The sequence below is a fragment of the Schistocerca gregaria genome, chromosome 3, assembly GCF_023897955.1.
Source record: "Schistocerca gregaria isolate iqSchGreg1 chromosome 3, iqSchGreg1.2, whole genome shotgun sequence".
In the NCBI taxonomy this organism is placed as follows: Eukaryota; Metazoa; Arthropoda; class Insecta; order Orthoptera; family Acrididae; genus Schistocerca; species Schistocerca gregaria.
Window position 1 is genome coordinate 427,022,212 of NC_064922.1, and position 26,446 is coordinate 427,048,657.

Below are 26,446 nucleotides of genomic sequence, written 5' to 3' on the forward strand. Positions count from 1 at the left end.
CGAGTATCAAAGGATCCCCAACTGGAGGGAAGCGTAGAGGGAGACCAACAGATGAATACAGTAAGCAGATTCCATATGATGTAGGTTCCAGTTGTTACTTAGAGATGAAGAGGCTTGCACAGGACAGTGTAGCATCAAACCAGTCTTCGGAGTGAAAACCAAAACAACAACAACATGGACACATTTTACTTCATTGTGTATTGCCTATAGTAAACAGTTGGAAACTATTATTTTTTTTAGCAGCATGACAATGCAGCCTGTCATAAAGCAGCATCTGCGAGGCAGTGGTTTGTGGACAACAACATTCCTGAAATGGACTGATCTGCCCATAATCCCGAACTAAGCACATTGGAACACCTTGGGCATGAGTTAAAAGTACAAAGGCCAGAGCTGCCAACAAACAAGAAACTACTTCTGTTTGGTGTCTTTCCCAGCGACTGCAACGGAGACTTTCAATCGGTACTGCAGTACACGTATCTGTTTTCATCAGATTTCCTTATACGACTTCCGAAATTGGAAGGAGTTCCATGTGATGTTGGGTCAGGCTCTCTTCTTGTATAGCCAAGCAGAGTTTGGGGGCTCTCTTACAACAGCTGTTTAAGTTCCATGGAGTGATTCTTTTGTCCTTGGGTCAAGCGGAAGTCAAGCAGCCCTCGTATGCCTGTCATCTCTCTTTGAGCTATCGGTACTGTCTGTATGGGTGGATGGCCTGCGTTCTAATCTCTGTTGTTGATCAACAATACGCTGGAAAAATTTGTAAAAATACGTCTTTATGAGTCGTATTCTTATTTCTTTCTTCAATTTTCTGTTCGTTTCAATTTGTCACAATTTCCCCACTTATTTTCCATTACACACCAGAATCCTTATCCTCGACAGCCTTAAGGCATTATCCAAATTTCATGTTGTCTTCCAGTGGGAAAGTGGTTTACTTGCCACTTATCGAAAAGCAGGAACTCTTCCGTAAACTGCCCACATTGTCCCAAATCCAGGTGCATCCGTCGCCCCAAGTGTTTCGTAGATAAGTTCAGCCTTCAATAACTAAAGTAAGGCTTTTTAGCTTTATAACTGATTCTGTATCCATCCTTCATTTAATAATCCGAGATAGCTGTTCATTTTGTAGGAATAAGGCCAAAGATGTAAAGAAATTAGTGAATGTGAATTTACATTATTTACCTCTCCTACAAACAAAATCAATGTATACCGTAACTTATAGCGAAGACTTACAGGATTGAAAGTGCACCACAATATAAGTAGAAATGTTCCACTAAGCATGGGTTCTCAAACTTACCGTTTGTGAGATAATGGGATTGGACAATGATATGGAGACCGCACGAGAAATACGTTTTTCAACATAAATGCAGATACTAAACGAACGTGCAGCTAGCATTTTTGTGCGTGATGACGAACGGCACCAGTTCTATAAGCGAATTCGAACAAGGGGAAGTTATTGATGCTCGTGTGCAGGGTGGGTGCTTCCGTAACCGTATCGGAGATGTCTACCGCGTACAGAGACGGCGGAGAAACATCGTCCGCTAAGTCACAGCGCGGACAAAAATCGTGACAGTCGGTCATTGAAAAGGATTGCGACGAAAAACGAGGACGACTGCTATAAAAGTAACTGCAGAAGTGAATGTCTCACTCGGGAGCCCTGTCAGCATCAAACCAGCACGAAGAGAGCTACAGCAGCAGGAAACTGCAGGGCGAGCTGCTATTCCAAGACTAATCATTACTGATGCAAATGCCCCTAAACAGGAAAACGTTGTCTCAGAGCCAAAAAACCTGCGCTATCGAGCAATAGATGGAAGTCATTTGGTCGGACGAGTCCGTTTCCAACTTCTGGCCGAGTTGACGTCCCAAGAGTGAAACAAGGCGAGACTGGGAGATGATTTGGGCAGCCATATCGTAGTACGAGGGTCACTCCAAAAGAAATGCACCCTATTTTCGTAAAAACACAGTTTTCATTCTGCATGTGTGAAAGTTTTACAGTGTGTAGATACATCCTTCCCGCTTGTTTTTAAACTTAGTTCAACGTGTTTCTGTGAGAGGTGCCGTCACAGCATGTCTTCAAGATGGCTGCTACATTTGACGTTCGCCAGAAGCAACGTGCTATCATAGAATTCCTGTGCTGTGAAAGAAAACGAGACAGTGGGAAACATCCACAAGAGGTTGAAAAAGGTGTATGGAGGTGCTGCTGTCGATGGCAGTACAGTTAGTCGGTGGGCAAGCAGGTTACGTGATGAAAGCGGACACAGCGGTATTGAGGATTGTCCTAGCAGCGGCAGGCCTCGTACTGCACACACTCCAGACAATGTGACGAAGTTAACTTTCAAACATGTAGAATAAAGGATGGATTAAAAAAAATTGTTGTCGTCTCTTTTGAAGTGACCCTCGTATTCCATGGGTCCCATAGTTACTCCTCAATATCTCGGCACTTTCTAGCATTATATGACGATTTTGACTGATCAAGCTCACCCCATGGCACAATATTTGTTTTCAAAGAACTCCTGTGTTCTAAGAGCCCCTCATCTTACAGCTCGCATCGTCCAGGAATGGTTTTCTGAACTCTGAGGATGAATTGTTGTGTCTCCCCTGGCCATCACTGTCAACAGATCTCAAATATTATTGAGCGTTTATGGTCTTCTTTGGAGGGAGGGCAACAATCATCCCTCAGACCGAACTTTTTTTTTAATGACCTTAGAGACTTAGAGAAGGGTCGTGGGCAAAGAGGGCAGGGGTCGTCTTCCGAGGCCTGGCCTCAATGTCCCATCCCCCCCCCCCCCCCCCCCAACCAGAGCCAAGGAAGGAAAGGGGTTCGGCAGGATCAAGATAGCTTTATTGGATCAATTCATTTAATTATGAGTATACATATAGATATATTTTCTCATGTAAGTATTTATTTTTAAACTTTTGTTTCTTATTCGTGTTTTAGTAATTTTTAACTGGATCCTGCAACCGCCACCAGAAGCTTCCGAGTCGTCTTCGCGTAATGAATCTAAAGGGACTCCATCTAAACCGTTTTTTCTGAGGATCAATCGTGTGCCGTGAATCATTTTCAAGTATGCCTTCTAGTACTCGGAACTCCCCAATAGACAGGAGGATCCTCGAATAATGCGCTTAAATAATTCGATAGTCGTGTGCGGTACAATGCATGGTGGCGGAACGCCTCATGAGTCGTCGTCAGGTGAACCCACAAGTCCAGAGCGTTTTCTTGCGCGGCTTTCAACATGTAATACACCACCATGCCCTTCAGCCAGTTGACGGCGTTCGTTCTGGTAGTGGGAAAGTAAACGATACCTGGGTGTAGGAGTTCTTACGGCGTGATAGACTCTGGCTGTCGTCGCAACAGGAGCGCCAGCGTACACTGTACAAGATCCCAGCATCTTACTGTCACAGCACCACAGCACAGTGCGGACACAAAGGGTCGTCAGTGAGACGAATGGAATGGAGGCGCTGGCGTGTGGCTAATTTGCCGTTCACCACCACATACCACAAGAAAAGAGCGTACGTGGGCAAGTACGGGGTGCGGATGGCCCACCACACCCTGATCCAGCGGATGGTTGGGTGTTGTTTTTCGACGTTGTTACGAGGTTGTCGTGCTTGATAGATGGCGTAGTAACTTCTCGTGTTCGGCTCCCTCGTCGCCGATATATTCTCAATCAGTTCGACCAGGAAATAACGGATGTGGGCAAGAGACGGAGCTATGATGCCCACAGCGACCGTTGGACGAAGATCTCGCGGCGCGACGATCTGTAGCAGCGTCCCAGTCAAGCAATTGTTGGCCGCGGTCCATGCGAGCCGCATCGTCCGTAGGTACAATGTCCGCACGCGGTGATGGACATGATTCAACCCCAGGCCCCCTGCCAGTGGAGGTCTCGTTAAAGCAGTGTAGCGAACTTTGAATATATGACCTGCACTCACAAACTGTCCATACGTCGCCTGGAAACTGTGGCCCATGGCGATTGTTAGCGGAAGAACGTGCGCAAAATAATTAAGTTTGGACGCTAGGTGAGTGTTGACGTAACGCGTTCGGAGACTCATATTCATGCTGCGGAATCTGCTACTACAGACCAGCGCCCATGTCCTTTGTAGTAGCCCGCGTTATGTGGCTGTCGCTGTTTGGCGAACTCTACTGGAGAACTGTACCCCCAATGCGTTCAGTGAAGGAACCTTTGGGAAGGGGATCGCTGTCGGGTGTAGAAGGCCTCTCCCGACATCCATGTATGTCGTCTTGCGCATGTTGACGATCCTGCCCGATACCGCGTCGAGCGGCACAACCACTGAAGCGTCGCTTGGATTTCATCTCCCGACCGCACCAAGAGCACCACGTCACCAGCGAAAGCAACACATCATAAGGTTACATCTGGAATGCAGATGCCTTCCAGTGGTTGGCGAAGACCGTGCAGTGGAGGTTCGAGGGCCTCCTGATAAAGGACATCCCTGTTGCACCGACAGCCCAAGAGTGACGTGTTCAGTCTGGTGGTCACTGATTATAATTCGGGAGCGCGCCTCGTGGATTAAGTGTGAGATCACCCTTGCTGACGCCTGCTAAATGCCCATGCATTCGAGCACGGCGCGTGATCAAAATCGACGGCGAGAAGAGCGCCTCGGAGGCGCATGCCGCTGCCAGCGCTGTGACGTCGCGGTAGGCGCCAAGTGCCCTGCGGATGTTGTTGTCACCTTCTAAACATGTCTGGTCAGTATGTATCATGTATCCGATGGTGGTCTGAAGACGTGTGCGGAGGATACGGGAGTAAAGTTTATAATCCGTGTTCAGGAGCGTAAGAGAACGATAGTCGTGACAACGGTGAGAACCGCTCGGTTTGGGAACTGGTATCATGAGGCCTTCGAGGAAATCTGCGGGGACTGTTAAATCGTCGCGGAGGTCTTGAAACATCTGAATCCACTGAGGGCCCATCAGGGGATAGAAGGCGCGATAGAATTCTTTCGGTAATCTGACTAGGCTGGGTGACTTGTTCCGGGTGCCGTGTGCCAAGGCCGCTTGACAAGTATTCCACTCCGGGATCATGTGTTCCTCCGCCGAGCCTACGCGGACGACTTGGCCCTCGTCGTACGTTCAGCGGACGACGTACAGGCTGCGGTGCAGTGGATTACCCGTTCAGTGCAAGGGCACGGAGCTCCATGAACGTCGCAAAACCATGCGCCATGAAGGTCGGCCGCGGCCTTCCCGCAGACAGCGTAGTCCCATTTGAAATGGTGGACACCCTTCGATGTCTCGAGTTGGTGTACACGCGAGACATTCGCCGCACCTTGGCGATCAATTTTCGGGCGCTACTGAAAGGTCTCTGTTGGATTCCTTTTATGTTAATTTCTTAAGTCTGTTGTCATTTACGGCATAAATTCCTCTTCTAAATTTACCGTGGTGTTTCTGACTATCTGCGAGGAGACTGAGCAGTGGAACGTGTTACTTTTACACATAAACAAGAACGACCTGTCACACTACTACACTTTAAAACACAGTTTATATGCAATTCATGTCACACAGTCTCATACGGAACCTACATACGCTTTCTTTTATATACTGTATATGATAAGATACTGTCATCCCCCTTCCCTTCTGTGTGAGAGGATGAATGAGCAAATGTATTTCTAGTTGCATGCTGGATGGTAGCAGACAAGCCTGTCTGCTAGAGAACAGTAGGACCAACGTCGGAACAGGTAGCTACGCTTTCTAAAAGCAAAGAGGTTTCTATCCTTGGTATGATCCTGTCCGTCCCTTGTCATGTTGGTATAGGAAGCTGCCCCTCTGGCCACTTCCGTTTTGTATACGGTAGCACCCTTGGTAGGAGCCCAGGTCAGTCTGTCCGCGGCGAGCGTCTGAAGTTGTAAGATCTCCGGCTAAGCCCGTGTCTGCTAAGACCGTAGGACAATGGATTTCTTAAGTTCAGCCTAACTGAAAATTTAATCACCTTTATTTCAGGTTTAGCTCTAAAATATCTAATGTTATCTTAAATTACAACAAAGTGTATTTCGAGTGTGAACTTTAGAATATCTTCCAGTAGTTGCTTTGTCACTACTTTGTGAGCAAAGTGGATCACGTGTTGATCAGTAACTCTAACTAAGATCATCCATCTTAAATGCGAATGTGCGTGAGATTATAACGTCTCGTCTTAACAATATTTTTCAATATAGTAACTTTTCTTTATGTTCAACCCACGTGGTTGTGAGACCAGTACCACGTGCTTATACAATTGTTTGACCCATCATAACCAGTTCGAGGTTTTTCTTTTGTAAATTGCTTTTCGATCTAATTTATTTTAATTATCAAAATTATTGTGCAGTTACACTCTTTGTGTAAACCAAGTTGACCACGTGAAGCATGTGGTATAATCATCAAAGTTGTTGTTGTTGTGGTCTTCAGTCCTGAGACTGGTTTGATGCAGCTCTCCATGCTACTCTATCCTGTGCAAGCTTCTTCATCTCCCAGTACCTACTGCAACCCACATCCTTCTGAATCTGCTTAGTGTAGTCCTCTCTTGGTCTCCCTCTATGATTTTTACCCTCCACGCTCCCCTCCAGTACTAAATTGGTGATCCCTTGATGCCTCAGGACATGTCCTACCAACCGATCCCTTCTTCTGGTCAAGTTGTGCCACAAACTTCTCTTTTCTCCAATCCTATTTAATACTTCCTCATTAGTTGTGTGGTCTACCCATCTAATCTTCAGCATTCTTCTGTAGCACCACATTTCGAAAGCTTCTATTCTCTTCTTGTCCAAACTATTTATCGTCCATGTTTCACTTCCATACATGGCTACACTCCATACAAATACTTTCAGAAAAGACTTCCTGACACTTAAATCTATGTTAACAAATTTCTCTTCATCAGAAACGCTTTCCTTGCCATTGCCAGCCTACATTTAATATCCTCCCTACTTCGACCGTCATCAGTTATTTTTCTCCCCAAATAGCAAAACTCCTTTACTACTTTAAGTGTCTCATTTCCTAATCTAATTCCCTCAGCATCACCCGACTTAATTCGACTACATTCCATTATCCTCGTTTTGCTTTTGTTGATGTTCATCTTATACCCTCCTTTCAAGACACTATCCATTCCGTTCAACTGCTCTTCCAAGTCCTTTGCTGTCTCTGACAGAATTACAATGTCATCGGCGAACCTCAAAGTTTTTATTTCTTCTCCATGGATTTTAATACCTACTCCGAACTTTTCTTTTGTTTCCTTTACTGCTTGCTCAATATACAGATTGAATAACATCGGGGAGAGACTACAACCCTGTCTCACTCCCTTCCCAACCACTGCTTCCCTTTCATGTCCCTTGACTCTTATAACTGCCATCTGGTTTCTTTACAAACTGTAAATAGCCTTTCGCTCCCTATATTTTACCCCTGCGACCTTCAGAATTTGAATGAGAGTATTCCAGTCAACATTGTCAAAAGCTTTCTCTAAGTCTACAAATGCTAGAAACGTAGGTTTGCCCTTCCTTAATCTAGCTTCTAGGATAAGTCGTAGGGTCAGTATTGCCTCACGTGTTCCAACATTTTTACGGAATCCAAACTGATCTTCCCCGAGTTCGGCTTCTACTATTTTTTCTATTCGTCTGTAAAGAATGCGCGTTAGTATTTTGCAGCTGTGACTTATTAAACTGATAGTTCGGTAATTTTCACATCTGTCAACATCTGCTTTCTTTGGGATTGGAATTATTATAATCTTCTTGAAGTCTGAGGGTATTTTTCCTGTCTCATACATCTTGCTCACCAGATGGTAGAGTTTTGTCAGGACTGGCTTTCCCAAGGCCGTCAGTAGTTCCAATGGAATGTTGTCTACTCCGGGGGCCTTGTTTCTACTCAGGTCTTTCAGTGCTCTGTCAAAATCTACACGCAGTATCGTATCTCCCATTTCGTCTTCATCTACATCCTCTTCCATTTTCATAATATTGTCCTCAAGTACATCGCCCTTGTATAGACCCTCTATATACTCCTTCCACCTTTCTGCTTTCCCTTCTTTGCTTAGAACTGGGTTTCCATCTCAGCTCTAGATGTTCATACAAGTTGTTCTCTTATCTCCAAAGGTCTCTTTAATTTTCCTGTAGGCAGTATCTATCTTACCCCTCGTGAGATAAGTCTTTACATCCTTACATTTGTCCTCTAGCCATCCCTGCTTAGCCATTTTGCACTTCCTGTCCATCTCATTTTTGAGACGTCTGTATTCCTTTTTGCCTGCTTCATTTACTGCATTTTTATATTTTCTCCTTTCATCAGTTAAATTCAATGTTTCTTCTGTTACCCAAGGATTTCTACTAGCCCTCGTCTTTTTACCTACTTGATCCGCTGCTGCCTTCACTACTTCATCCCTCAAAGCTACCCATTCTTCTTGTACTGTATTTCTTTCCCCCATTCCTGTCAATTGCTCCCTTATGCTCTCCCTGAAACTCTGTACAACCTCTGGTTCTTTTAGTTTATCCATATCCCATCTCCTTAAATACCCACCTTTTTGCAGTTTCTTCAGTTTTAATCTACAGGAAATAACAAGTATATTGTGGTCAGAGTCCACATCTGCCCCTGGAAATGTCTTACAATTTAAAACCTGGTTCCTAAATCTCTGTCTTACCATTAATAATCATCAAAGTAGCCCTCAGGTATTCTTTTCGGGTAGATTTCACAGAGAGTTAGTATGAATTTAGTATACCAGTGTGTGGTAATTACATGACGGACAGGATTGCGCTACGAACGTAACTTCTTTGGGTGAAAATTGAATCGGTTGGTTGTGGTTAATTTCCTCTTGCATATGTTTCAACGTTCTTTTTGTGTTATTTTATGAATGCAGTGTTGTATGCCGTCTCCCAATGTTGGTTCCATATTTGATGTGTTCCGTAAGATTACAAACTCACATTTTCACAATCCTAAATAAGGCAGCAGTTTAGTTGTGAATCAAGTTTAATATTCTGAAATTTCAATAATCAATGTTATAAATTTCCGAATATAAACTGATTTATTTCTTTTTAGTTAAATTCTCTTATTAAAAGATTATAATTAATGTTTGTCTGGTTGGGAATTTGGTAAGCTAGACTTGATACCTGGTGAAACAGTTGCTCAGTAATGCAAGGTTAACTTCCACAGACAGCTGACAGCTTTTAACCCGCTTTTATTGTCAATCAGCACCGCTTTCAGAATAAATTAATGCAACAACCTTACACTACCTCAACGCATCCGGGCCATCTATTAGGCGCGCTGAAAATGTGTGCCAGAGAGTCACCTTCGTCGATACCCATCTGGCAGCTCGGATACCCCATATCGCGCAGATTCTGCCCATCACTGCGACAGTGGCAGTCAGACTACAGGCGACTTTCGGGTATTTTTTATGTTCTGGACACATCTTCAAACTCCAGTATGAAGCTCTCACCCTACTGAAGCGGGATGGCGGCCTCGACCTGTTTAATGTGACAGCCAGAACTACGGCACTTTACACCAGTACTATGGAAAAGCCAAAATGCTAGTTTTATTGGAATGTTGACCACCGAGCTCGCACCTGTTTCGAGACACCCATCAACGTCTTTGGCACATACCCACCTCCGATGTCGCGCATCGGCCGTTTCCTTCTGGAATACAGGTACTCCCGGCCATATGGTTTACCGAGTGCCCCCTTTGATGTAGCTGCCACTTTACGACTTGAGTTAGCCGACATCGACACATACTCCCTACTAAGAATTGAGGAGACATTCGAACTCTGAACAACCTATCCAACGAGGTACCGCGGTAAGTTTTTAACAGAATATCAGAGGGAAAATCGGGAATAGCTGCAAATGCGTCCTAGTACCCTGATGCAGTACCGCTTGTGCGTGGGTAGGGTGACTCACAATACAGTTGGAATTCGCCACCTACAGGACTAGGAGGATAGGGTTCAACAAACCGAATTGAAGCGTGCACCGGACTTGACGTAGGATGGGAGCTTAGTTAGTAGGACTTAGAAATAGGAAATACAAATAGGAACCTGCAGCCATTCAAGTCATCCTCGGCAAGCCTAGTATGAGGGGAACACTCATCGGGGTTAGCTTGGTGAGCAAGGCCACACTGTACGTTTATACAATCACTGAAACACCTGTCACGCTGCAGGCAGTAAAGGTTTTAGTCATAAGTAGCCATTACAACTAAGTAGAATACTAATAGAATAGAAATTGCCCATTGCAAAACTGTACTGTAGCTCACTTGTAATAACTGTAATTAGCTGCCAACAATAATGACATTGTAACATCCTGGGACCCACTAATCATGTAAAGTGGTGGGTATATTATAAAGATGAAGTGCAATGCCGAAGTTACAGACTAACATCGTTTTGTGTGTGGGTCAGAAGCAGCTGTCTGGGCCCTCGTACAGAAGATTGCGGCTTTCTACCTCCGGGTACGGCCACATCACGTTTCTTCTACCATGATGATATATCCTGTCACGACCTGCTTTCCATCGCCTAAGTGGCACCGCGTCACATGTATCAGTGGCATGGCTACTACTACCTCTTCCGGGACGACATCGTCGATCCGGCAGACTTTTGGACACGCCTCCAAGTACATCACCACACCCTTCGCCGACATCCACACTATCGGGCCACTTTTCCGAACTATTTATAGAGTATTTTCGCCAACCCGCCTCGAAGCTGGAATCTCAAAGAAACGTGCCACCCAAGACTGGACGATCCCACGTTCCCTTTTAATGGTCAATGATAGAATAGACGTTGTTCTGGTGGCACGCCAAAGTGGAGCACGGAGCAGAAAGTATTCCTTATTTCTTTCACTTCTCTTTTCTCCTCCTGTTCTAAGTTTTTCCCTTACACATGTTTATCCTTTTCACGCATAGCTCTATCTGCGGCCTATTTGTTTTCTTTCTCCTGTGCTCCCTCATAAAAATAAAACAAAGTTGGGTCGCTGCTGATGCTGAGATTGTATGCATGTGACATTTACACAGAAAAAGGATGTTTCGAATAAATATCTATTTATGTTTCACGTTTTCAAGGAATATTGTGTTATTTTCTGAAAAACGTCGTCATACACTAGATGTTTTTATTTGTTTTCTCATTATATGAAGAAAAACAAAAGTTAGTAGAACATTTAAAAAAAGAAAAAAAAGATGGTAGAGCACCCGTCCGCGAAAGGCAAAGGTCCGGAGTTCGAGTCTCGGTCCAGCACACAGTTTTAATCTGCCCAGGAAGTTTCACATCAGTGCACACTCCACTGCAGAGTGAAAATATCATTATGGACTATTTCTTTTAATTCGCCCAAGTATGTTTCTATACCTGTGTGTCAACTTCTATGCGACAAATTCTATTCCTGTAAAGTAGAAAACGAAGTTTATAAAAATTTATCTACTGTAGGTCTAAAAATTAAAATATGTGCATTTTGTTTTTCTTGTTTTGATTCTTCACCTGAAAATTACATAGTTAGTGAAACTGCGTTATTGTAGACGAGTTTAGTGCTTTTTTTGTCGTTTTTGACAGCATGTCATCTGCAGAGTAGTCACGAAGAAAATTCTTTGTGTATTTCTGAAGTACTATTTCGTGGGTATTGGTTATTATGTTAACTGTTATTACATTTTCCAGCCTGTTGCGTATCTCTGGTGGATATCTTTATCTACTGCTACTGAGTAAACTGTCTCCACACTTCTATTTATAAAATTCCTCTTTCAACTTTACTTTACAAGCATTTACCACAAAACGTGATTTGAGCAGACACTTCAGTCACCATATTCATTGAGAGGTGCTATGCTGTTGTCGCTGCTCACTTGTTCATTATTTGCCTTATGTTTATGTGACGTTAATTTTGATGATTCGTGTGAATGATTATTGTGAAGGTGGTTCGATGAACCCTCTGCCATGCACTTAAATGTGATTTGCAAAGTATCCCTGTAGATGTAAATATTGAACTAACGTGGTGAGTCTGCTCTACAGGGGTTGGCGTTTGGGGGGGGGGGGGGGAGGGGGGGAGAGTAGTGATGTGATGTGGTGTGTGTGTGTGTGTGTGTGTAGAATGAGAGCGAGAGAGAAAGACAGGAGCGGGAGGGGGGAAGAGAGAGATAGAGAGCTGGAAAGGGAGGGGGGAGAGGGGACTGAGAAAACAGATGTTTTTAGATATTTGAGAATGTTTGATTATTATGTTTAATGTGGCAAGGTATAGCTCAATGTGTGTTCCAGACAGGGTTTCGTTGCAAAGTGCTTTTTTTACGGTATTACGACTTTTGTGTGTGGTAGTTTTCTCTATTGTGAGTTTTATTATAGATTCTACTACTTTCTCTGAGGATCTTAAGACCAGTCTCCGTGTTGTCTGGGAGATGGTTTTCTAGTATGCGATTATATGCAGAAGTGGTGTATTTACTGTCACTTTTTAAGGCATTGAGATCTTCGGAATTCTGCATGTTTGACGTACGTAGACACATCGGCATGAACTACAGGTTGACTGACAGATTCCAGCTTTGGAGAATTTGCCTGTGAAAGTGTTCTTAGTGTTTGCATTTTTCTGTTCTCTGTTGTTTGTGCGGAATGATATTTGTAATCCTTGTTTCTTCAGGATGTTGCCAAGCCTGTGGACGTTCTTGTTGCTGTATGTTAGTATGTGCCATGCTGTATTTGTAAGGTGTTCCAGGTTCCCTGTGTTTGTCAAGTATTTTTGTTCCTAGTATTCCGTTGCGTCTGGTGATTTGTTCGTGATTCGTTCTTTTTTAATTTGCTTTTTAATTTTGTTATTTAGTTTGTTTAACATATATGAGTTGTACCCATTATCACTGGTTACTTGGTATATTGCCTTTAGTTGCGTTTAGTTCCTCTGTGTAGCTGAGTCTGCCCAGTAGATTTATGTTGAGCCTGTGAGGCACCGATCTAAAACTTGAGAGTTTGTGTGTCTGGGGACGGCTGGAACGGTTGTGGATGATTGTACTTATGGTTGCAGGTTTTATGAAAGTTCCAAAACCATGTTTATTGTTGATTCTGTGTACAGTGATATCTAAGAAAAGAAGTTTCGTGTCTTCTTCTGTGAATTTATTTGTGGGTGAACTGAATTTGCATCACTGTGTATTTGCTTTATCCCGGTGTCTGTTTCGTCTATTAAGCAAATGATGTCGTCCAAATAGCTATGCTAGTATATAACCTTGTATTGTTATGGATGCATAATTTCGTGTTTTCAGTGTGGTTCAAAGAAACGTTTGCAAGTAGACCACTGATTGATGAGCCCTCTGGTTCGCCATATCTTTGTAGAGAGAACTCCTTGAAACTGAAGTATTTGTGTTCTGTTATAACCTTTAGAATGGTTCGAATTTCTGCTATATATACATTTGGTGTTTTCCCTTGTTTCTGCAGTTGTTCTTTAACAAAGCTAAATGCTTCTCCTACCTCATGTACACAAATGTGGCAGTAGAAGAAACAGCCATCATAGGACGGGAGACGTAGCGGAATTTACAGTAAACACATTGAAACACAACGAAAGTGCACACTTGTTACTAAGTCAACCGTTCTCAGTTGGAGGTTTGTGTGAGTACAATGTAAGCAGTTGACTGGCCTTATCGTTTTGACCCAGCACTTATGGACTATTTTCTTTGGGGATGCCTAAAACACGTTTTCTACCTCCATATCCCAACCTCTAAAGAAAATGCTGGAACGTACCGCGAGTGCCGGTAATTCAATTCAGCAGGCAACAGTGAAAGCAGCGATGAATTCTTTCATACAGCATGTGGATCAGTGTATGACTGTCCACGTCCACCTCTATGAATATCTTTGAATGTTCTATCCATTTTTGTGCTCAGAATGGATTATAGTCCCCGTTCCTGTTTCTGCTGATTGTTGTGTTAACTTGATTAAGGCATAGTTTTTGAACATGTCTTAAGGAAAGGAAGTGAGCTAACGAATAAAATACACAGGGTGCTATTTAAAAAATACATACTGCTGTTAGTGTAATCGTAACGAACAAAGCTACGAGAAGGAAGGAACATTTCCGGGCATGGAAGCCAGTATAGATTGAGCAGAAGTTCGAGTTAAAGAAGGGTGGGCAAAGAAATCGGCCGTGCCCTTTCAAAGGAACCATTTCGGTATTGGCCTGGAGCAATTTGTGGAAATCACTGTAAACTTAAATCCGGAGCGCCGGACGGAGATAAGAATGGTCGCCCTCTCGAATGTGAGTCCAGCTTTAAGCACTGCGCTACTCCTGGAAATGGAAAACAGAGCACATTGACTCCGGTGTGTCAGACCCACCATACTTGCTCCGGACAATGCGAGAGGGCTGTACAAGCAATGATCACACACACGGCACAGCGGACACACCAAGAACCGCGGTGTTGGCCGTCGAATGGCGCTAGCTGCGCAGCATTTGTGCACCGCCACCGTCAGTGTCAGCCAGTTTGCCGTGGCATACGAAGCTTCATCGCAGTCTTTAACACTGGTAGCATGCAGCGACAGCGTGGACGTGAACCGTATGTGCAGTTGACGGACTTTGAGCGAGGGCGTATAGTGGGCATGCGGGAGGCCGGGTGGACGTACCGCCGAATTGCTCAACACGTGGGGCGTGAGGTCTCCACAGTACATCGATGTTGTCGCCAGTGGTCGGCGGAAGGTGCACATGCCCGTCGACCTGGGACCGGACCGCAGCGACGCACGAATGCACGCCAAGACCGTAGGATCCTACGCAATGCCGTAGGGGACCACACCGCCACTTCCCAGCAAATTAGGGACACTGTTGCTCCTGGGGTATCGGCGAGGACCATTCGCAACCGTCTCCATGAAGCTGGGCTACGGTCCCGCACACCGTTAGGCCGTCTTCCGCTCACGCCCCAACATCGTGCAGCCCGCCTCCAGTGGTGTGCGACAGGCGTGAATGGAGGGACGAATGGAGACGTGTCGTCTTCAGCGATGAGAGACGCTTCTGCCTCGGTGCCAATGATGGTCGTATGCGTGTTTGGCGCCGTGCAGGTGAGCGCCACAATCAGGACTGCATACGACCGAGGCACACAGGGCCAACACCCGGCATCATGGTGTGGGGAGCGATCTCCTACACTGGCCGTACACATCTGGTGATTGTCGAGGGGACACTGAATAGTGCACGGTACATCCAAACCGTCATCGAACCCATCGTTCTACCATTCCTAGACCGGCAAGGGAACTTGCTGTTCCAACAGGACAATGCACGTCCGCATGTATCCCGTGCCACCCAACGTGCTCTAGAAGGTGTAAGTCAACTACCCTGGCCAGCAAGATCTCCGGATCTGTCCCCCATTGAGCACGTTTGGGACTGGATGAAGCGTCGTGTCACGCGGTCTGCACGTCCAGCACGAACGCTGGTCCAACTGAGGCGCCAGGTGGAAATGGCATGGCAAGCCGTTTCACAGGACTACATCCAGCATCTCTACGATCGTCTCCATGGGAGAATAGCAGCCTGCATTGCTGCGAAAGGTGGATATACACTGTACTAGTGCCGACATTGTGCATGCTCTGTTGCCTGTGGTTCTGTCAGTATGATCATGTGATGTATCTGACCCCAGGAATATGTCAATAAAGTTTCCCCTTCCTGGGGCAATGAATTCACGGTGTTCTTATTTCAATTTGATCTGACGGGAACTGGTGTATCCACTGCGACAAGGCCGTTGCCATTTTTTGATCAAAGATTATTGTCAAATATTTTGTCAAAGTTTCTTTACTGTACTTCTAAGGATCTATTACAGTATCATCAAACTTTATCGTAATTATTCGAGAATGGATGCCGATCAGTTAATTGTCTGTGCAGCACCATATAATCTTCGCGGGGGTGCTGAAAAGTAATGCCTCCGAATTTTTTATACGAAAACTCCGAGTTTTTTTAAATAAAACAAACGTTATGAACATTTTACGTCTTTATTCTTCATGTCGACATACTTGCAGCCTTCTGCAGCTAGAGGGCTCCGAACTGTAGCTTGTAACATGGCGGTATAACGATGTCGGTGCGAGAGAAACAGCGAGCCGTATTCGTGTTTTGAAGTCGAGGAGTTCAGTGCCAGACCACACACGAGGTTGCGACATCTGCAACAGTCCGACGCCCTGGGTTCGCTGTCATCGATCATCCTCCATACAGTACCGACCTGACCCCCTCCGATATTCATCAGTTTCCAGAACTTAAAGAACACTTCCGAGGATTTCATTTTCATGGCGATGAAGCAGTGAAAGAAGTGAGATTGTGGCCCCGTCAACGTAGTCAAACATTCTGCAATGACGATATCAACAAACTAGCCTCTGAGAACAATGTGCTCATTGCCAGGGTGACTATGTTGAGAAATGAATATGTAGACTGGAAGAATAAAGGTTTAAAATCTTAATTATGTTAATTTTATCAAAAAAAACTTTAAGAAATTTCACATAAAAAATTCGGAAGCACTACTTTTCAGGATGCCCCCGTAATGCTGCCGGCGTGCGCATTGCTTATAAAGAACGAGGAACGGAAATGTTTGTGGGTGAAGCCACAAATAGTGAGAAGACAAGATTGAAGTGTTCCTGAACTACGAAAATTATTTGAGAATGGACGAAAAAATATTCAGCTTCTACCAATGAAAGGTACTCGTATGATAGATGTGATTTCTGCTAAATATTGTCTCATAGTTGTTTTAAGATTTTTGCCAAGAGGTGAAAGCTGGTCCAGCTTGCGATGTAATACTTACATCCTACAGCTGACAACACTTTGCTAACATCACTTTGATTTTCGCCAGATATTGGCTCCTTGGTCGATTCAGTTTCTTCCTCACATCATCTACGGCGCTGTGCGTAGATGATGTGAGGAAGCCGAATACAGTTGACGGCTGCTGTTAGTTCCTATTACTGTAGCCGGTTCTTGTGGTCTTTATATTTAACATGTTTGCTGTTGCAAGACTTTCGAATTCTTCACACTTCGAAACTGTCACTGTGGTGGCAGCGTCAAACGGAGTAAACTCTGACGTCCTTTTTTGTTTGTGTGTGAAATCTTATGGGACTTAACTGCTAAGCTTACACACTACTGAACCTAAATTATCCTAAGGACAAACACACAAACCCATGCCCGGGACCAGCCGCACATTACATGATGACGTCCTTTTAAATCTAATTTGATCAATTATACATTGTTTGTGAAAGCCTGAGACTGTGAAGACAACGGGTTTGTTTATACATAACTTTTCTGCTACCAGTCACGATTTTCTTTTGGGTGGCCGAGCGGTTCTAGGCGCTACTAGTCCGGAACCGCCTGCTACTACGGTCGCAGGTTCGAATCCTGCCCCGGGCATGGATGTGTGTGATGTCCTTAGGTTAGTTAGGTTTAAATAGTTCTAAGTTCTAGGGGACTGATGACCACAGAAGTTAAGTCCCATAGTGCTCAGAGCCATTTGATTTTTAATTTTCTTTTATTTAGATTTTACACGACGCATACCGGGAATTGATTCTCATTTTCAAGAAAAAACGCATTTGAAAATGAGAATCATTTCCCGAATCGGTCGAATAAGACATAAATAAAAGAAAATCTTGACTGGTAGCAGAGAAGTTATTTATAGACAAACCCGTCATTTTAAACGTTAGAGGCAAGCGAAGCGAGTCTATCTTATGGCTTTTTTGTTCAGAGGTAGGTCCTCACTCTGATTTTCATCCAAGATCTTTGGTCAAAATTATCTTTGATAAAAGCTTCTCTAGTACAAAGTCAAAAGTTCGACCAAATGACTTTGATCAAAGATGAAAATTTCCTGACAGTTTAAAATTGTGTGCCGGACCGAGACTAGAATTCGTGACCTTTGCCTTCCGCGGGCAAGTGCTCTACCAACTGAGCTACCCAAGCACGACTCACGCCCCGTCTTCACAGCTTTACTTCAGCCAGTACCTCGACTCCTACGTTCCAAACTTTACAGAAGCTCTCCTGCGAACCTTGAGACGAGGTGCTGGCGGAAGTAAAGCTTTGAGGACGGGGCGTGAGTCGTGCTTGTGTAGCTCAGTTGGTAGAGCACTTGCCGGCGAAAGGCAAAGGTCTCGAGTTCGAGTCTCGGTCCGGCACACAGTTTTAAGCTGCCAGGGAAGTTTCATATCAGCGCACACTCCGCTGCAGAGTGAAAATCTCATTCTTGATCAGAGATATTTGTCAAACAAATCTGACATCGTGAAACGGGCCTAAGGAACCAGCTGTGGTGAACGCGTGTGCTATAGGGAACGACGCACCAGTGGGGTCCGCAGCAGTAGACGGCGACGCTCGGCGCGGCTGCGTGGTCAGCTCGGCGCCCACGCGGCCTGCAGACGGAGCCACGGCAGCAGAGCGGCAGAGCGCTCCGCCGGCCCAGCTGGCCGGGGACAAAGCCTGCGGCCACTTCCGGCCAGCCGGCGCGACACCGCCTCCCGTCCATTGTCTCCTCCGCCAAGGACGCGGGGCCGTTCCCGGCTCCAGCCACAAATCGCCGTCTTTGCCGCTCGCCGTATTTCTGTCTATGCGGATACTTTCATTGTCCACGTCTGTTAAGTCATTCGAATAGTGGGGACAAGCAGGCCCAGCGAGTATGTTTCCCTAAAGGAATTACTTGCTCTCTCTTTCGCTTATTTTCACAGCACTATCTTTGCTTTCGCAGTGTCTCATTCGAGTGAGCTCACTAGTAAAACCATTAGCCACCCCTTAGAAGAGCGAACATGTAAGTTTGGAGCGCTGTAACTAATGTAGAATGGTATCAGATGGACGTATGAGCCGGCCAGAGTGGCCGAGCGGTTCTAGGCGCTTCAGTCTGGAACCGCGCGACCGCTACGGTAGCAGGTTCGAATCCTGCCTCTGGCATGCATGTGTGTGATGTCCTTAGGTTAGTTAGGTTTAAGTAGTTCTAAGTTCTAGGGGACTGATGACCTCAGACGTTAAGTCCCATAGTGCTCAGAGCCATTTGAACCATTTTTTTTGGCCGTGTGACCTTCCATCGCTGACGCTGGGCTTGACAGTAAAGTGGTTTGTACATAACAGTCGGCAATATGGGAAATGCGAAGACGTGGCTTAATGGAGGAACGGACCTATTTTGGTTAGACGTGCCCTGGGTCTCTCTGTGATTACGGGGTTTCAGCGAGGACTGTCGAAAAGTGGCTGCGAGGCCTGGTATACCACTCGCAGCCATGTAACACGGAGTATGAACAGCGATCGTGCACAGATTCCGACCCACAGGGATCAGAGACGAGTGTCACACCTTGCCAGTGAGTCGCCCTGACCGAACCATTACGCTGTTACTGCTTCTCTACCTAGAACACAACACTCCCCGACTCCTTTCATACCGCCGCTTATAGTCAATTCCGTTTTGGTTCAAGTGGCTCTAAGCACTATGGCACTTCACATCTGATGTCATCACTCCCCTAGACTTAGAACTACTTAAACCTAACAAACCTAAGGAAATCACACACATCCATGCCCGAGGCAGGATTCCAACCTGCGACCGTAGCAACAGCGCGGTTCCGGGGTGAAGCGCGTAGAACCCCTCCGCCACAACGGCTGGCAACTCTGATTTAAATAGTGGTGTATGGATACTTTTAATCATCTACTTCAACTGCATTGCGCAAACAAACGCAGCAAATGTTGCTGTGGGTACGTAGCACGCTGTAGTACCCCTTCCTCTCTTTCCGCTTTCGTGTTCCATTCACGAATGTGTGAAATACAGATCAATTTGCTCCTTGACGAGATCCACAGGGTACACAGGCTGATTCAGTATTTCTTGACAAAGCGGCGGAAGGCGTTTGATACAGTTCTAAAACTTAATTTAAAAGAGACAAATTCTTGGAACGTGTTGCAATAGTGCAGGACATAGGTGTGGCGGGCCAGTTGCTGGAGTAAGAAGGATGAGCCAGCCACTCTGAAACACATTTAAATCTCCAGTCGAAAAGTTCAACCTGGGGTTTAGACAGTGCATAAAATTTTAGAAGCTTTATTACATTCGCATAATCATCTATTACAGAGCGCAGATCCCCACTTTCATATCCTTCTGTCCACTCTTCACAATATACATGTGACCTGTACAGTATTGTTTTGAACATACAGGATGAGAAAGAGGGGAGGGGGGGTTCCTCTCCCTGTTGTATGGTATACTATAGGCGAGGTGCTCAAGTCGGAGGCAAATCATGAAAAATTATCAATTGTACCCCAAGGAATTTTTGTCAAAATCATGAAGTATCAGAAGCACATCAAAATGTGATTTTAAATGTGAACGGCCACGTGGGGATGAATGTGTGGAATGGAAATAGTTTCTAATAAGTAGCGTTATTAACGGTGGGTCGTTGTTGCTTTTACTTTATTGTAAGAATTGATCTGTATTTTCACACAGTCACGGTCTCATCACTATAATTTTCGACACAATTTCACTGTATTAACAATTTTCTCTCCTTTTTATTCTTTCTTTAACCACGAAATTGTTCTATAATGAAACACAGTATGTAGCTGTACACATCAGTGGCACTCGACATCCAATTTGCTGTATAAAAGAATTCCTTAAATGGAATCGGTTGAGAGTTGTCGCCAACATTTGTAACTTTCTCTGTTTAATTATTTCTTGTATTATTTGCCGCAGGTTTCCTGCAAAGATACATTTCTGTACGTAATTATCGATTGTTACCAGCACAGTTCGTCTCTAGCACGATCGATAAGATGTTTAGGAAGAAGTCCTTAGCCTGCCAGTCAGGTCCCAGCCCGCGACGTCAGTACTTTGGCAGCGTGTTTGAACATATGCTGCAGCTCTGACGACTCTACACTATAACTAGCTATAACGGTGCCAGGGTGTGCCATAAATAGGCACTTTTGCAAGTTCTACTATTTTATTATTTCACTTATTATTTGCCGCAGGTTAACTGCAAAGATACGTTTCTGTACCTATTTATCGTTTGCTGCTAAGATAGCTTGTCTTTGGAACGATGTAATAGCTATAGTGCAGAAGTAGTACCATTGGATCCCTAGGCAGTATTTAAATGAAATACACTAACCACATTTACAGGACAATACAGGAACTTACATAAAATTAGAATACAAATTAGAATAGAATACTACAGAAGATAGACTCAACACAGCGACTCAAAGTTCATTGTGAAATGCTTCCCTAAAATCAGTCTATCACTCTGATTAGAAATTAGTATGCCACGCACAGGCGAGTAGCTCGGAGTTCACCACCAAGGCCCTGACACTGATGTGGAATCTTACACATTCTATCCATCTTCATTGTTCCCTTCCTAATCAAATAATCTTATGTCATGTTCTTCTAATTTTTCAATCTAATATTATGTTTTTTTATTTATTTGTAGAAGCATAAGTATACACTAAGACACAACAGAAATGTCTTTTGAATAACTTGTAAAAAGTAATTAAATAAAGCAACGGTCTGTTCAATTAGCTAAGTGACGGACCGTGAATAAAGATAAATATAAATCTGTGCAAAATGAGAACATTTGCAACATGAGTTAGTTAATGATACACAGAGGTCGTGTACTTCGTGCATAATTATTTTCTTGGTCCGTATTGCCAAGTTTAAGCTAAAGACTTTCACTGAAATCTTCATGACATCAGAGCGTGTCTTCTTTGTGAAGGCATGATCTTCGTGCCTTTGTGAGGCGAATAAGTTTCGATGCAAGGTATACAACAGATTATATTAATCCGTCCGAATGGTAGCTCATTTTAATTCGCCACACTCTCTGCTAATGAGCTTCGTTCATTGTTTTGCTCTGTACATAGATTTTGCTTTCTTTCATTTCCTCACGTGCTTAAACTTTATCCACGACTTTTTCCGAAGGCAAGCCGGTGTGGCCGAGCGGTTCTAGGCGCTTCAGTCTGGAACCGCGCGACCGCTACGGTCGCAGGTTCGAATCCTGCCTAGGGCATGGATATGTGATGTCCTTAGGTTAGTTAGGTTTAAGTAGTTATGAGTTCTAGGGGACTTATGACCTCAGATGTTGAGTCCCATAGTGCTCAGAGCCATCTGAACCATTTGAACCATTCTTCAGAAGACTGATGTTGCTGATGCTATCGCGGCTCAACTACTTTTGGAGGCAGTTACATGGGTTTGTATTCAGATACCATGGAAATTAATTAACTTTCCTTATCCCGATATTCCCTTTCAGGAGAGTTCATTACGAGTTGCAGTTAGCATAGTTTCAGTCAATGCAAACATCTGCCTTCAGCAGTGGTAGTAACTTCCTAAAATTCTGACTACGATTAATCTCAAAACGAGAACCAGTGACTGTGAATATTATACTTCGCTTTTCTATGCATGTACTTACAGTACAAAAGGTAGGTGACTGAGTTTGACACAACCGACAGATTCACACAGTCCTTTATTCTACGAGTATATGAAGCGTGATTGTGTGATGTTTCGTATTTGTGAGTTATCACTGCAGTGTGAATCCACAGGCTTACAGCGATGCACGGGGCAAGAGCGTCCTTGGTTTACACGTTTTGATGTAAATCGAGAGGTACGCGGTTGGACAAAATTATGGCAACACTGCGAGACATGCATGCTTTAATATAAATGCAGATTCTAAGCATATCTGCAAGGCGCAGTGTTGCCTTTGATCACGAACGACATTTGTGTCATGTTCCCAATACGTAGCAGGTCTCAGTTGTGGTTAAAACTGTTTCTTGTGTCGCTATAAGTCCGTTATTTGGGAGCTTCGTGGATTCGAAATTGGAGAAATTGTTGGTGCTCGTATGGTGTGCACTTACGTGACCAAGGTAGCCGAAGTGTTTGGTGTTTCAAGAGGCACAATATCGAAGATTTATTACTGCTTGCAGGAAAAATGGAAGAACATCATCCCATTAGTCACAACACTGACGAAAGTGTATGTTGAGCGATCTTGAGAGATGCTAATTGAAGAGTATGGTGACGAAAAACAGACAGCTACAAACGTCACTACAGGAGTGAATGTAGCACTCGTAAACCCTGTCAGCATCAAAACAATACGAAGGCAGCTCCAGAAGCAAGAAATTGCAGGCCGAGCTGCATTTCCAAGGACAATCATTAGTGACGCAAATGCCCGCAACAGGAAAACGTGGTGTCGAATCTATAAAAACTTCAATAGAACAAAAGAAGGAAGTCATTTGGTCGAACGAGTCTGTTTACAACTTCTGGCCGAGTTTATGTCCCAATAGTGAAACATAGTAGCAGTTCGGTGGGATTCCATGGGCCCCACGGTTACTTTGCAAGATCGCATTACTGCTAACGATTATATCATGTTTGTTCCAGAATGGTGACGATTTGCTCCAAGAAGACAGGGCCCGCAACACACAGCATCGTCGAGGACTCGTTTTGTGAGCACAAGGATGAATTGTCGAATCCCTCCTGACCTCTACAGTCACTATATCTCAATATTATAAATAGCCATCCATCACCGTTGCCTGAGCTTGTCACTATTATGCAGCAAGAATGGTATAAGATTTCCTATTTATCCATTCCAGGACGACTGGAAATTGTTTTAAATGCCAACGTATTTCCTGCACCGTGTTAGGCGTAGTAAGATGTTGTGTTGTGTTTTTGGTGTTTGCATATGTTTGTCCACTCCTGTATGTTGCGACGAAGTTCACGCAAATTCAATTTTCCGTTGTTATGCTCACTGCAAATCGTTGCATAAAGTAAGTGTTTCCTGTCTAGGTAATCTATAAATTTTGCAGCCAGACCGCGTTACTAATTCAGTTCCTGGGTCTAAACATTGTATACGTGAGAGCATTTTCATTTCACGACATATTTCGGAGTTACTTTCGTAGGTAGTCCGTCTTCATAGAAAGGAGCTTACACAGATTTGTAGTTATTCATATGATACAATATTTACAACCACAATGCTGTTTCGATTCATTTAACGTTCTCTTTTCTATTTCACTTTTTTGCAAGATTTTTTTGCAGTCTGTTATGCAACGCACACAAATAACTTTCCTCACCAAAGAGTCTCTAAATATCGTCACTCAGTAAGGTCTACATATAACTACGTAATTTCAATACTATTGCAGTACTGTCTGTTATGCAACGCACACAAATATTTTTCCTCAAGCAGCGAAAAAATTGACACTAAATAGTATCTAAATATCGCCACTGAGTAGGGTCTACATACAACAGCGTAATTTCAATACTATTGCAGTTCGCAGTCCCACAGAATTTTGTATTTCTGTCCATGAAATGATGAAGTTTACAGTATTAACAGTAGAGAGCATAATAAAATTTACAGCTGCATTTCTGTTGTAATTTAATGTATTTCCCTGCTTCCGCTACATCCCCAGAAACTTGATAAGAGAGAGATTGTAATGTTCCTGCTTGTCCTCTAGTTGCTCAGGCACGGTAAATGCGTGTCAACATCGTGCAGAAGTACTGCCCGAAAGATTTCGGTATACTACCTAAATATGCCATCGTCGATGAAGAGAACAATTTATTGATGGAATCGAGTCAAGTACATGCACTCTCATACTCATCGAACTGTTTAATAAGGGTCGCAAATCTCACTTTGATCCGCAATACAAAGTTACGTAGTACGTTTTTTTTTTTTTTTTAATTATCAGTGTTGTGACTCGTTTGATTCGACCCGCCACGAATGCATCTCTTGTGCCAACCTCTCATATCGGAGTAGCACTTGCACCCTACGTCCTCAATTATTTGTTCCCTCTCTTATAACGCAGGTTATGTGTACTATCGTCCTGTCCCTTCTCCTTGTCAGTATTTCCCATATGTTCCTTTCTTTGCTGATTCTGCGGAGAATCTACTCGTTCCTTATCAGTCCACCCACTTTTCAACATCCTTTTAAAGCACAACATCTCAAACCATTCGATTCCTTTCTTTTTTGGTTTTTCGACAGACCATGATTCTTTCTCATGCAATGCTGTGTTCCAAACGCACATTTCAGGAATTTCATCATGAAATTAAGGCCAGTGTTTGATACTATTAGACGTTATTTGGCCAGAAGAGCTTATTTGCCTTAGTGTGCTTTTTGTGTCCTTCGTTCGGCAGTCATGTGTTATTTTGAGACCAAAGTCGCAGAATTCCTGAGCGTCATCTACCTTGTGATAACTAGTTATGATAAGTTTACCGCTGATCTCATTTCTGCTACTCCTCATTATTTTCGTCTTTGTTCGGCTTACTGTCAGTCCGTATCCCGCACTCATTAGCCTTTCATTCCGTTCTACATGTCCAGCAATTCTTCACTTTCATGCACGTAGACACGTTATTAGCGAATTTTATCCTTGATTTTCTTTCATCCTGAATTTTAATCCCACTCTTTGATCTTTTTTTTTTTTTTGCTTCCGTCACTGCTTCTTCGACATATAAACTGAACAGTAGGGGGAAATACTGCATCTCTATCTCAGTTTTTAATCTGAACACTTCTTTCTTGGTCTTGCATTTTTATTGTTTCCTCTTGGTTCTGGAATAAGCGTTTATTGTAGGTTACCCGTATTTCCCTATAGCTTATTCATATTTTTCTCCAAATTTCTAACATCTTCCATTGTTGAACTCTTTTTCTATGTCGACAAATAATACGAAGGCGTCTTGATTTTTCTTGTTGCTTCCATCAAGTGCAACATCAGAACTGCCTCTCTGGTGCTCTTACCGTTCCGAAAGCCAAACAAATCATCTTCTAACAGATATACAAGTTTCTTTTGCATTCTTCTGTATATTATTCGTGCCAACAATATAGACGTATGAGGTATTAAACAGATTTTGCAATAGTTCTCGCACCTACCTGCTCTTGCTGTCTTTGTGATTCTGTGGATGATGTTCTTCCGAATTTCCGATGGTATGTCTCCACTCCCATACATTCTACACACCATCTTGAATGGTCGTTTGGTTTCCGCTTCTCTCAATGATTCTGAAAATACCGAAGAAATGCTTTTTATCCCCACTGCCTGATTTGATCTCAAAACTGTAACTCCGATACTGGGTCCCGTATGTCTTCCGTGTCGTTCCACTTCTTGTTCTATCACGTCATCAGATAAGTACTCCTCCTCGTAGAGGTCTTCAACATACTGTTTCCATCTATACGCTAATTCCTCTGCGTTTAACAAAGGAATTCCCTTGGTTTTTAATTTCATCGAAGACTGTTTTGACTTCGCTACGTGCTGAATCAGTCCTACCGATGACCACTTCTTTTTACATTTATTCACACATTTCTTGCAGCCTTAGCTTTCCTGCACTTACTATTTTCCAGAATGCCTGTCTTTCCCTAAACGTGTGTGTATTTCCTTCTTGCGTCGGCTAGTTGAAATATTTCTTCCGGAACTCGCAATGAACTTCCTTGTACCTGTCTTTCCTTCCTTTACATGTCCAACATCTGTGATCGTTCTTTTTAGAGATGTCCATTCCCCTTCAACTGAACTGCATAATGCAATATTCATTATCGCCGTATCCACAGTCAGAGAGAACTTAAAAAGCACCCCATCTTTCTTCAGTACTTCAGTATCCCGCTTATATTCACATTGATTCTTCTGGATGATTCTCTTAAACTTCACTCTAGTCTTCATCATTATTAATTTCCACCCCTGGTAGCTGAGT